This window comes from Homalodisca vitripennis, chromosome 1, assembly GCF_021130785.1.
Source record: "Homalodisca vitripennis isolate AUS2020 chromosome 1, UT_GWSS_2.1, whole genome shotgun sequence".
NCBI lineage: Eukaryota > Metazoa > Arthropoda > Insecta > Hemiptera > Cicadellidae > Homalodisca > Homalodisca vitripennis.
In genome coordinates this window covers 78,376,766-78,388,842 of record NC_060207.1, presented here as the reverse complement: position 1 = coordinate 78,388,842, position 12,077 = coordinate 78,376,766, and the positions used below count along the sequence as shown (strand labels likewise).

The following is a 12,077-nucleotide window of genomic DNA, read 5'->3' as shown; positions in this document are numbered from 1 at the left end:
AACGCCTTACCATCTGTACGGTTTATCATTTAAAGTATCGTACATTAATTGACAAATATGCTACAATATAGTAACAATAAAATTAAACACAATAACTTCCACTTGTGCTTTAGTTTCATTTCTAATCGATTCAAACTAAAGCTTGTAAAGAAATATCAGATTTAGGGAAGCGTATGTTTAGTTATTACTCAAATATTAGGCATAGAAGAGAAAAATAAAAGTAGAGCCTTGTAATAATTTAAAAGTTGTTTACAGGTGTTCATACGATTATTTAATAGCTCATAAAATGTCTAATTGATGACAGTACAGGTATTAAGAAGTTTATAATAGCATAAAATAAATACATATATCTGTAAAATATTTAGCCTTTGTAATCAAACTAGGCATAATTAAGATTTATATCCTTTGAACGTTAAAAATATTAAAAACAATATATACATTTTTTGAAACTCATCTACGGCTCTAAGAGTACAGTTTATAGAAGAGTTCGATACTATTTGTGTATTTTAATTTCCCTAAAACCACAATGTCTGTAATGTCCTTTACACTTTTGAATTGGCATATTTAGAAAATTTCAGAAGTTCAGGAAAAATATAGCCACAAAAATATCAATGTATAATTTCAATAATATGTCTTATATCACATCTTATTACTTCACCTATGTTTGTAGTCTAAAATTATCACATATCCATTCAACATTATAGATCAAGTATAGGTGTATATGCATTTATAAGATAATTATCATTGTACAATTTAATGTGTACTTTTTAATACATAAATCTAGTAGGGTTTCTCTGTGGGAGATATTCTAAGTTTATGAATTGTTACATTAACATCTCGACTAACAGTACGTCGTTATACTATAAACGTTGTAATACTTCACCTTCAAACCAATTTCAGGTATACATATATATTTAATTTGATATTTGGATATAGTGGGCACATGAAACCAACGTTTCTTCCTACTGGACAGAAAGAGATATTTTAGTTCTCATAGGGATTGGTGGCCATTATTTACAATAACCTCAATTGAGAACATAAATTCAAACATAATTCAAATAAAGATAAAACTGTAAAGAGTAATACGAGACTTATGAACATGTTTCTTTCCCGGCAACCCTTTTAGTAATCCTATGTAAAAGCCGTCTTTAGCAGAAAGGCATTGTAAGCGGAGACAATTCGATCCTGTGCTAGGCAATCGTACGGGATTAAACATGGCCTTGGGAAACTCAATCTTAAACTATTAGACCCTTCCCCTTACCCTCTTCTGTAAGCATTCCAACATGTCTATTCCTGAAACCAATTGATATTCCGCAAACCAACACTAGAATTTGTAGTGCGAATATTACCAAAATTTGAAAATGTTTTTCAAGTTTATATACAAATATTGGCTAACTATAAATAAGTGTAAAATAATTTGTGTTGTTTCCATATTCATATAAAAACTAACAAGAATGAATTAAAAATAGAATTCCTTAACTGTTTTAAACATTAAACAAGTTAATTAGCTATTTACTTACTACATATTTATGAGAAAAATATTATGTCTCGTATAAGAAGCTAAAAATATTAGGTTACTAACAGTTAACATTTACAAAAACTAATTTATTTTTCCAAAGTAACGTTTGTAAATGTTTTTCGAATCCTAAATGATAAATATGATAGGTCTATACAATTCCTTACGTACATCACGTTCAAGCAACTTTTAATGGTTACCACATAAATACGAGAGAAAAAGTTTATTTATACTTTCTTATTCCTAAGTGTTAAGATGAAGGCAAACAAAACATTTATTTTCCCTATGAGAGCTAGTTGAGGAACATCAACAATTACTGATGAACATGTTGTAGGTTGTTTACGTCAATATATAGAATGTTCCTTGAATACGTCCCTTGATTACAAAGTCGCCAACTAAAGAGAATATTACCTTTGAATCCAGGGTTGACGACACCTTATTTACTTCATACATCGTCTAATACAAGTTTCACCTTAATTTGCATATTTTCTTGCCACTTTCTGTTATAAATTTCTGAAGTAAATCCCTAACAGTGGTTTAACATTCTTGGTTTTAGCTTTAAGTGTAGATAATTTGTCATGAAATGGAAGACAAAAATTCATTTGTAGAAAGAATTTAAACTCTGAGACATTTTAAAATTTTACAAATATTGAAAAAAGTATCCATTGATACAAATACTTCTGTACGAACACTTTTTTAATATCTCATAATAACAGTATTAGAACCAGAGTTGTCTTAATTGGAGAGAGTTAGACCGATTGGAATTATATATGACGTCAGATAACCAAGAATGACAGCCACTGACGATTCTCATGGTAACAATGAACAATGGGGTGAAAGCTACGGGCGATCACTATGGCAACAATAAACAACTGAGGACGATAAACAACAAGGCAGGACGATCCTCATGGTAACAATAAACAATGGAGTGAGGGCCATTGGCAATCCTTATGGTAACGTATAAATATTGAGTTAGAGCCTCTAGAGTTTCTTTGAATTTTTGAGTGAAGGCCTACATAATTATTTTAATAATTTTTAATTGGCAAATATCTATTCATAGCTTTAATGATGCATAATTTGTTTTTAGTTGTCTAATTATCTAATTGTTTACCAAATAATAACGAGATGTACTTCTGGAAATCTGTATTGAAAAAGAAACTATTTGTACACAGCGTGTAGTATATTACTAAATAAAGGAGATTCTCTCCCTTTGGTTTTTTTATCGAGTTTAGAATTTTTATTTATTTATTTTCCTTAAAACCTGCGGAAAAATATTAAAAAATTGTGTGAACCAGCTGTTAAAAATCTGAATATTTGTTCAAATTAGTTTTACAACAACCTTTTCGATTTCGTCAAAACGTGACGATATTATTTTGATAATCTTGTCATAAGAATAGTAGGTGTGAAGATTGTAAACTACACTGACTAAATATTTAAACATGCTGTAAATTCACTATATTTTACATCAGTTGAAATGTGATTTGGGATCAGTCATACAAACTCAATAAACAGAGACTTAGGATATTTTGTGAATTTTTACGTGGTCAATAGTTTTGGAAAAGAGTCTTCATGGATTAAAACATACTCTGCCATATTATTTATTTCATAGCCTGTTAATTTAAATCTAAAATTCGTCTGATTCTTTCTATCCATCAGTTAGTGTTGAACTAGTAACCTGTCTGTTTATTTTGTAATAGAAACGAAAAAGAATGATGTAAAATTTGTTTGATATTGAAGAAGGAATAAATAATGAACTATAAAATCATTAAACGGTCATAGTCTAATAGTTTCTAATTGTATTACTCATTAGAAAATTTGAAAGTGGATGTAAGCTATTAATTTGCTACACACTTTACAGTATCATTGGACGCTTCAAACTGCTACAGGACATTTGAGTGCATATCAGTTATATCTCTAGGATCTAAGCAAACGCTACTGTCTTCAAACAATTATTATCATTATAACTATAGCCTAGTAAATAGAAGATAGTTTTCTGCAAATAGATAAATAGTTTTCTGCAAACTCCTTAAACAACGGCAGGTAAAAATTTAAAAAGGAACACTTGTTTTTGTTCATTATAAAAGACATACAAAATATTTGTGAACATAAAAATTGTGTGTTCCTCGAATTGTTGTGTACATACAGACTAACAGAAACATGTAGTTCTTTGTAATATTTGAATGGAGGGTAAGATCAAGAATAATTTTTTTAAAATATACTATTTGTTCGTTTTGTAACACCGGCACTTTGGACATACCATAGGCCAAGTACTCTTCCACATAACACGATGTAAGACTGTTTATGTGCTAAAGTCACTGATGAATGTAATTAATCAAGATTATAAGCGACGAGATGTGGGTGATTTGTAAATTGTAGACCACGCTACAAAAGTTTAAGACAGACTACCCGCCAACAACCGCATGATCCACACTACTGGAACTACTAATTAACTATAGCTAGTTCGGATTGTTCTTTGTTAATAAAAATGGTGTAATCTGACTAGGTCAGGATTTTGATTATACTGTATATACAGTTAGGCGTACGGCTTTATTATTATTATTTTTAAACCTGGCAGTGGTGATTGAGAGATTATTATTTAAATAGCTTTGAGTCATATAGTTATACTACGTTGATACTCACTAAAATACCTAAGAAAGTTGGCGAGGACATCAGAGAAATAGATTCAAAACGAATTAGTAATTTTAAACTTGACTCGTTATTGTCATACACCTGATTTGTTAACTTATATAAATCAGGAAATATATATGCCCCGTGTCTGTTGTTTTATTCCTGTGACACTTTAGAAAAAAGTACAAAATGTGTTACCGTCTCTACTGTATAAATGGTTTGTGCAAACGACACCCCCCACTTAAAGACTCCCCAACACAATTTTAGAATACTAAAATGCAACTCATTACTTATGTAACACAAAGGCGTTTTATGATTCAATATAAACCAACAATACTCGGTTTCGGTATTCAATCCCGTGACAATTTTATAACAAGTTTTTCATTCTCTTAAGCCGTACTCTAACGTATTTTTCCTAAATGTAATATATAAAGCTAACCTTAAAAGACAGTAATATAACTATAATATAATACGTATTATAACTATGTTTAATTTACATTAATTTAATTCTGCTCTAATATTTTGCTTGCAATCAATAATTCATTTTAAATGAATTTATTTTCCGTGTTCATTAAATACTATTACAAACGATCATACTTATTACAATCTTAAATGTATTAGCTAGTAAAACAGAATATATACATTAGAATTTACAATTTTAGATTTCAAAATTACAATTATAACCAGAAAACTTCTTACCAAAACAAAGAAAATAGAGCATTAAATGAATATCACCGACCACATAAATGTGTTTTATCTTAAAACTCACAGCTTTGTGTATATAGTTTCAACATGACTTCATGAATTTTCTTAGGAAAGCTTTTATAAAGTGATATTAAATAAAACAAAAACTAACATTATGATCTCAAAGAAGGAACAGGAACAAGCTGTTCTTAGGACTTCAATTTGCTCCGAGCATTACGTATCTACGTTTGTTTCAGAGAGGTTCATTTTAGTCGAATGCACGGCAAGGACAGGGTAAATCTTTTCATCATCTGTCTCATTTCTTAACAGTAATATCTATGTTTGAGAATATGCAGTTAAATTTAAGGATAAAAATATTACAAATCGCATTTCTTTTAAATATACTGTATTGGTCTTTTATGTACTTTTGCTTTGTGGCACTCTCACAACTATTAGGAAACGTGACGTCTTTTTCGGAACTTAAAATAAATATTTATAAAGACTGTATTGATACATCATAAAACGGTTTTTTCAACTTTAATTTATTTTAAACTAATAAACCAATTAATTCTCTGATAGTTTAAGTTATAAGCCATGCCATTTTTGTGAAGATCGTGATGGGAGAGTATCTAAAAGATGATTACACAAAATGACGTATTTAAAAATATGAAGCTGAAGATAAGTTTATTCCTAGGTATTATTTTGTTTAGAATAATACCCTTAAACCTAACCGTCATGCACCTAAAGTAATAGTTAAATCTCCATCACAAAATTAAAAAGCAGATAATAAATATCACACTTTCATTGTCTGTAAATTGTTATGTGACGCTGATGTAATAAGTTTAATACTATGAAAAGTATAACTATAGAAAAATATTTGTATTATGTAATTTAATCCTGTTGATGTCTTCTAATTTCATCTTCCACCGAATCTATCCCAGCTATTGATGGATTTGTTTCTCAGGATAAAATTCTCTGTCGGTTTTAGGAAAAAGCAGACTGTGTGCCTATACTATGTAAAGTGACTACCGACTGCTATATATTCTGTTACATTAGTTTAAAATATAAATAAATAATGTGTATTATCAATTCATCAAAAACAAAGCAATAACTAAAATAAGTAATTACTTTGTTAATACTATGTGTGTGCTACGTGTATGTGATTTAGTTTTCATCATACATAAAAAAAAAACGATATACTTTGACTAGTTTCAACTTCGGTGTGTACCTAACAGTTTGGAAGCATTATGTTAGGCAAGTATATGGAAACAATGGCAGTGTTTGTGTACAACTTCACATCCACTGGTGTTACCAGAGTACACATTCAACAATGAGGAGCGTACAGCGCTAATTATTGAAACAATTCGATTTCCTATACTGTGCGTAATAGTAATAAAGTTTCATTTATTGATATAGCTACAATAGGTATGGTACTATAGATAATTAAAGTTACTTCCTACAATATTTTACTTGTCGTTTGTAGAAAAGTCAGGCCTAACTATAAAACTTACTATAACTATAAAATTATAGAAAACTAGGAAAATAGAAAAAACTAAAAAATATAATAGTTTTTAAGTTCATATTTTTAGGGACAAAGCTCATATTTTTTTTAATATGTGTTCTGTTATAAAGTCTGTGAATGAGCTGAAGATAAGAAATTTATAAAGCTTAAGATACTCATTAAAATAGACTTGAATAAATTAAAGATGCAGCAAACAAATGGAGTAAAACACTTGGACTTGTCTATAAAATACACTGAATGTTTTCTATATTTTTTTTATTTACTTTAAATGTGCTATAATTGATTTTCTTACTGTAGCTTTACTTTAATATCATTTAAACTGTATTATATATATATATATATATATATATATATATATATATATATATATATATACAATCTGATATGAAGTTTAGGAATTGACATCGTTAATTTTACAAAAACAAAGGATAGTCTCCAATCCACTTCATCATGTTTTAAAAACGCACCAGGAAAGTATTTCATTATTATATTGTTTTTTATCAAATTAAAAAAGGCCTGTCATCTTACTAAACTCGTGGATAACAACTAAAAAGTCGCAAGTAAAAACAATAAATGGCGTGTAAACATAAGCGTGTAACCATGGATCCAATGTGATTCTAGCAAGTACCAGCCATGACACCGCACCAAACTAGGGCAGTGAACACCACATATGTAAAATAACACGTCCTTATCCCACCAGCAATGTGAATGTTACATCAAATTGGCAACGCGAAAAGTTTTCTGAAAGAAAAAGAGGGGAAAAGATGGCGATAGTTAGAAGGGCAGTCACCTTCAGCATGTTGAGTTTTCCTTACGATCCTCATTTCTACGAAGCTTGCATGAAACAAGGACTAAAGGCAAGTGCAAATGACATCCGGCTGTCTTTTTATGCGGACATAATGAGTGAACACTGGTTCCCAAATTAGCGAGTTTGTGTATCTGCTGTAACAATATAATGGCAGTAAAATATCGAGTATGGTCCTTCAGATTTGGTGTTTATAACTTCTCTCTACAGAGTTTTCTAAACTTTAACTGATTCAGTGATTTACCTCACAGTACAGAGATTTATATAAACTTGGAAATGTGAACGTATAGAGAGGAGATACAGGTACGCAAATAAAAGGGATAAAACAATATAATTAAATTCCATTTTCCTTATTCAATGGCTCTTTAAGTGATTTAAGTATTAATAAACGTCCAATTCCTCAGAATGAATGGCTTTACTAATTGAGACTGCGTAATGAATCATGAGACCACCTATTAATTAAAGGTGATTCCTAAAGCTGCAATAGTCTATTCACTTCTCCATGCGAAATGTTATATCATTTCACTTCTACTTCTGCACCAAAAGTATACAATACAAGTCATGTCCCATCCCAATCATGTTTCTGTTTCATCAACTGAGCTCCGACCGATTGCTCCGCCTTTCAACACAGATGCTGCCTTTGTCTTTGTCTGGAGCGATGTGTTTGTGACAAAACGCCAAATTCTAACAAGCGCTGTGTTGACTTTTAGTAGGAAATATGATTCCAGTCCTAGTTTACTGTAATGTATATTAATATAAAAGCGAGAAAGTTTAAAATAAAAATTTAAAAGTTCTTGTTTCTGAGGTGGAACATACAACTCATTTCTCCACCATTAAATGAAAGTGAACACACTTAAAACAGATTTATAAGTAAATATTAAATGTATACCAAAACTGGTTGTAATTTATGAACATGAATACACTAATCAGTCCAGTCCTAATACCTGATACAAAAATTCTGTTTACCGCAAAATAATAGCATAATTTCGTTACATACATCATAAAAATACAAATAGATTTGGGTGAATTTACTTTCAGCAGTTAGATATTCTAAATAGATAAAAATGTGTACTGAGTTCTTAAGTGTGTGATTACAATAAGTAAATATGTAACTGTGTATCAACAATTTTGATTATATTGAAATATTTTTGAAGCATCATTAAGAGAGCAACTTTGTTTCAGTTATAAACGTATTGGAAATAAACATTGTTATTCCTTTGAAATATATAAATTTAAACGAGTGTCTATTACATCTCAGAACATTTAAAATTCATTTTATATCATATGTCCTGTCGATACTCTGATTCAACTGCTTAGATATTTTGCTTAAGGAATTTTGCGTTTCTAGATGTACAGGTTTGGTTAGGTCTTGATTAGATTTTTGTCTTTATATGGTTTTCGAAAACGAAATGCTAACTCAACATATATTTCTTATCTAATATCATATATTTTACTAAATAAGCACGTCTTGAACCTGTCAATTGTATTTGAGATAGCAAAATCGAGTTGATGCAGCATAGGTACCGATAAAAACGAACACATTTAACTAATATGCGCATTGTATTAAAATATAGCGATCGAGCTGAATTTATATGTGGGTAAATAAATATGTATCACTGTATTGCATTAATAATTCAATATTGGCTCTAGTTAGAATAAAATTGACGATTTTGTTGAATATTGATGATTATGTTCCGGACCGTTATAAAGTTTAATAATATAAACATCAAAGTAATTTAATAAATTAATGGAACGAAACATCAAAATATATAAAAATTGTGGCTTATATTCTTCTTAAATTTTAATGAAGTGAGATAAAATATTATATTTTGGTGACATTTATTGTAAATGTAATGCGTATCTCTTCACTGTTTAGGAGATTTTTATTTTCTCTTTCCTTCCGCTTTAGATGACTCCTACTATCTATAACATCTATAGTTCTAGTTTACTTTTAAAATAAGGAACAAAGTGTTATGTTTCTACCTTCCATGGTGGTGATATAAAACGCGTTAATAATTTTAAATATATCATCGTTATATTTAACTTTTGTAGTTTAAAAAAAGATATATAGTCACAGTTATAACGTATATTTGACTCGTATTTTATAACAGTCATTTGCTTTTCAGATGTTCAGATAAGAATTCGTATTTTAAATATTTTTTTAGAAACTGTCATATATTTTATTATATTGTTCAGAAACATGTGCAATTTTATGAATATGTTACATGGCACGTTATTATATAAATAGATAAATAAATATATATTTATATACAAATTATATACGTATTTTGTTCACTAAGTTTTTCCAGTAGATGCCGTACATGCCAAACATCATAATATTATGTGACTGTACCTGTATAACATATTTTAATGGTCAAATAAACTGATACAGCGGAATCGAATGACTTGACATAATGCAACGAAAGTCTCCACCGATCTGAATGTTATTTCCAGTATAACAATCAGCCGGTCTTTTCATGAAAACGATAAATCCAATAAATTATTATATCATATGTGTTGATAACATCAAATAAATATCACATGATTATTTTTCACAGTATACTTAATTTACTTACAAAAATTCTTTATCTCTTACTTTCAGTTATTACTTTTACATCCCAAAATCAATGAGTTTCTTACATAAACCTAGAAGAACCTATATACGAAGTTTCAAGTCGCTCAACCCTTTCCAACAAGAGTTATCACACGTAAGAACAGACCCACAACAACACAATTTTAGGAAATACCTTTCGAGAGCTTAAGTAAACATTATGACATCCAAACTCTAATATTGGAGATATTTTGCTTAGATTTACTTGATAACACATGCTGGGTAATAAATTAATTGCAATTAACGTAAGGTTTACATGTGTTTTAATGAAATAAAACTCAAAACTAGTATGTTTATCGATGTGTAAATGTGTTTTGTAAATATAATTAAACTATAATATCTGTTAGAGCGATGAATGATGTTATATGAACCATAAGGCAACACAGATATTGCAAGTCTTCTGAAGCCATCTTGATACTGTAAGCATTGTACTATATAGGTCTGAAGGTAGTAACTTAAACGATTACGTCACCTGAAGTGCGTTCGGCTTGGCTCTATCATCCTATAAAGACATGTTCCGTCACGTTAGGCAATAAAGCGAACACAATAACAGTAGACGGATTCGCTCTTTATAGCAACAGACACTGTACACACTGTCCATACTTAGGGGCTTCTCACATATTATATTGTCTGTTTCCTCGTAAAGAATTAGTTTATGGATTCGTTGTTCCTCAAAATATTGTTTCATATTTTACACCTTCATATGGTGCAGGTACCTGTGCATGCAGTTTATTACTTCATACAGTAATAAAACGGTTTTTATTAATATTTCATTACTGCTTAATGCGTCGATCTATTTTAGTTGAGATTTGTAATTGTAGAGTAATAAATAGTTGCCACTGTGGTTACAAATAAATATTCAGGGAGTATCATGAAAACTTTGCCTACCTGCTTTAGTCGACTTCGTACCAAAATCTTAAAGCAAATACGCTTTTTGAGATTGTTGCATTTTGTCAGTATTGTTCAAGTTAATCACTCTTGTTTGTAATATATTATTACTATTGAAATATTAAAATTATATTAATTCAGCATATATGTTATTATTCACACACAATACTTTACTACCTTAAAATAATTTCCAAATGAGCGTATAGGCTTTTAAATAGTGTATGAATATATGATGTAACTAGACATTTTAAATTTTTAACAAATTGAAACATTGTATAATTCACCTTAACTACATTTTTCATTCAGCTTTTTCGTGTTACCTTTTTATTTAAGGATCATTCAATTCCGCTCTTCCGTGTTAGCTCGCTCTGGAACACAAGAAGAAAGTATTACATTTAATCTCAGTATCTTTCCATCCAGTAATTAGGTAAATGAAAAGTAATATGTTGCAAATTGTATTGCAGAATATGGTACCTATCATGACCAGCACGTTTAAAGTGGAATACATATGCTGGAACATAACATTACTTGTGACAGTGTACAGAGAACTTTTTCCGTTTACATAATGTGCCTTCAACCCCTATCCAAAGACCACCGGGAAAACGCGAGGAATAATACTCATTACACCAACACATTTATTTCTTTGTAGGGTATTGTGATGACTACATCGTCTCATAGGATAATCTCCTGGAGATGAAAAACATACATCTTTATTTCTAGATCTTACCTTAGGTCTCTTCTTGTGTTATTCTAAAAAATTATTCCTGTTGAATCATTTGTTTAGTTTTTATGCTGTCACTACACTAATAAAACTGTAAAATTGAAAAGTATTATTATAGTGATAAAAAGGATAATTTCAAACCTCGAAAGAAAATTAAATGGAAATTTTCTTCGTTTTAAACAACATAAGACTGTGCAGTTGGAGAGTTAGGACTGGTTATTCCTCTCTTACACCTAACTGTAACTAATTAATCATATTTATTGCCATACAACAATACAATTACAAACTAAAAACCTAACAAATGAATCGTAAGACAATACGGAAAATACGATTTATTTTAATTTAACGCCCACTCATCTCACGCATACTATTGCCATAAACACACAAAGAGGCATGCGAGCCGTCAATCACGCAAGGCCCGAAGCAGTATTCCTTAACCCCAGCGAAACATAGCGCAACCACTAACAGTTCTGATAGCATCAAGTATATAATATTACAAAGTTGGCAAACGCATACATTGAAAGAGATATTAGAAAATAACGTTATATTAATGGGGATAGATAGTAAAACAGCACTTAATCTAATGTTAATTCTCTTGAGCTTACAGAGAATTTGAAATAAAAGCTTTAAGTCAGATACAATGGTGAATTAATATCAAGTATTAAAGTTAGATGGCGAGATGTGAAGAGTTACGCGCCGTAT

General features: G+C 30.0%; 1 protein-coding gene across 3 annotated transcripts in view; it reads right to left on the bottom strand.

Moving 5' to 3' along the window:
• The window catches only part of LOC124365332 (orexin receptor type 2-like), a 361,016-nt gene that overhangs the window by 68,924 nt on the left and 280,015 nt on the right, over positions 1-12,077 (bottom strand). For 2 of the 3 annotated variants that reach the window (XM_046821307.1, XM_046821311.1), the window contains one exon: positions 10,975-11,022. The exons of the other annotated variant lie outside the window; for it this stretch is intronic. The gene's annotated coding sequence lies outside the window, so the exon portion shown is untranslated. The remainder of the gene's footprint in view (positions 1-10,974; positions 11,023-12,077) is intronic. 3 annotated transcript variants of the gene reach the window in all.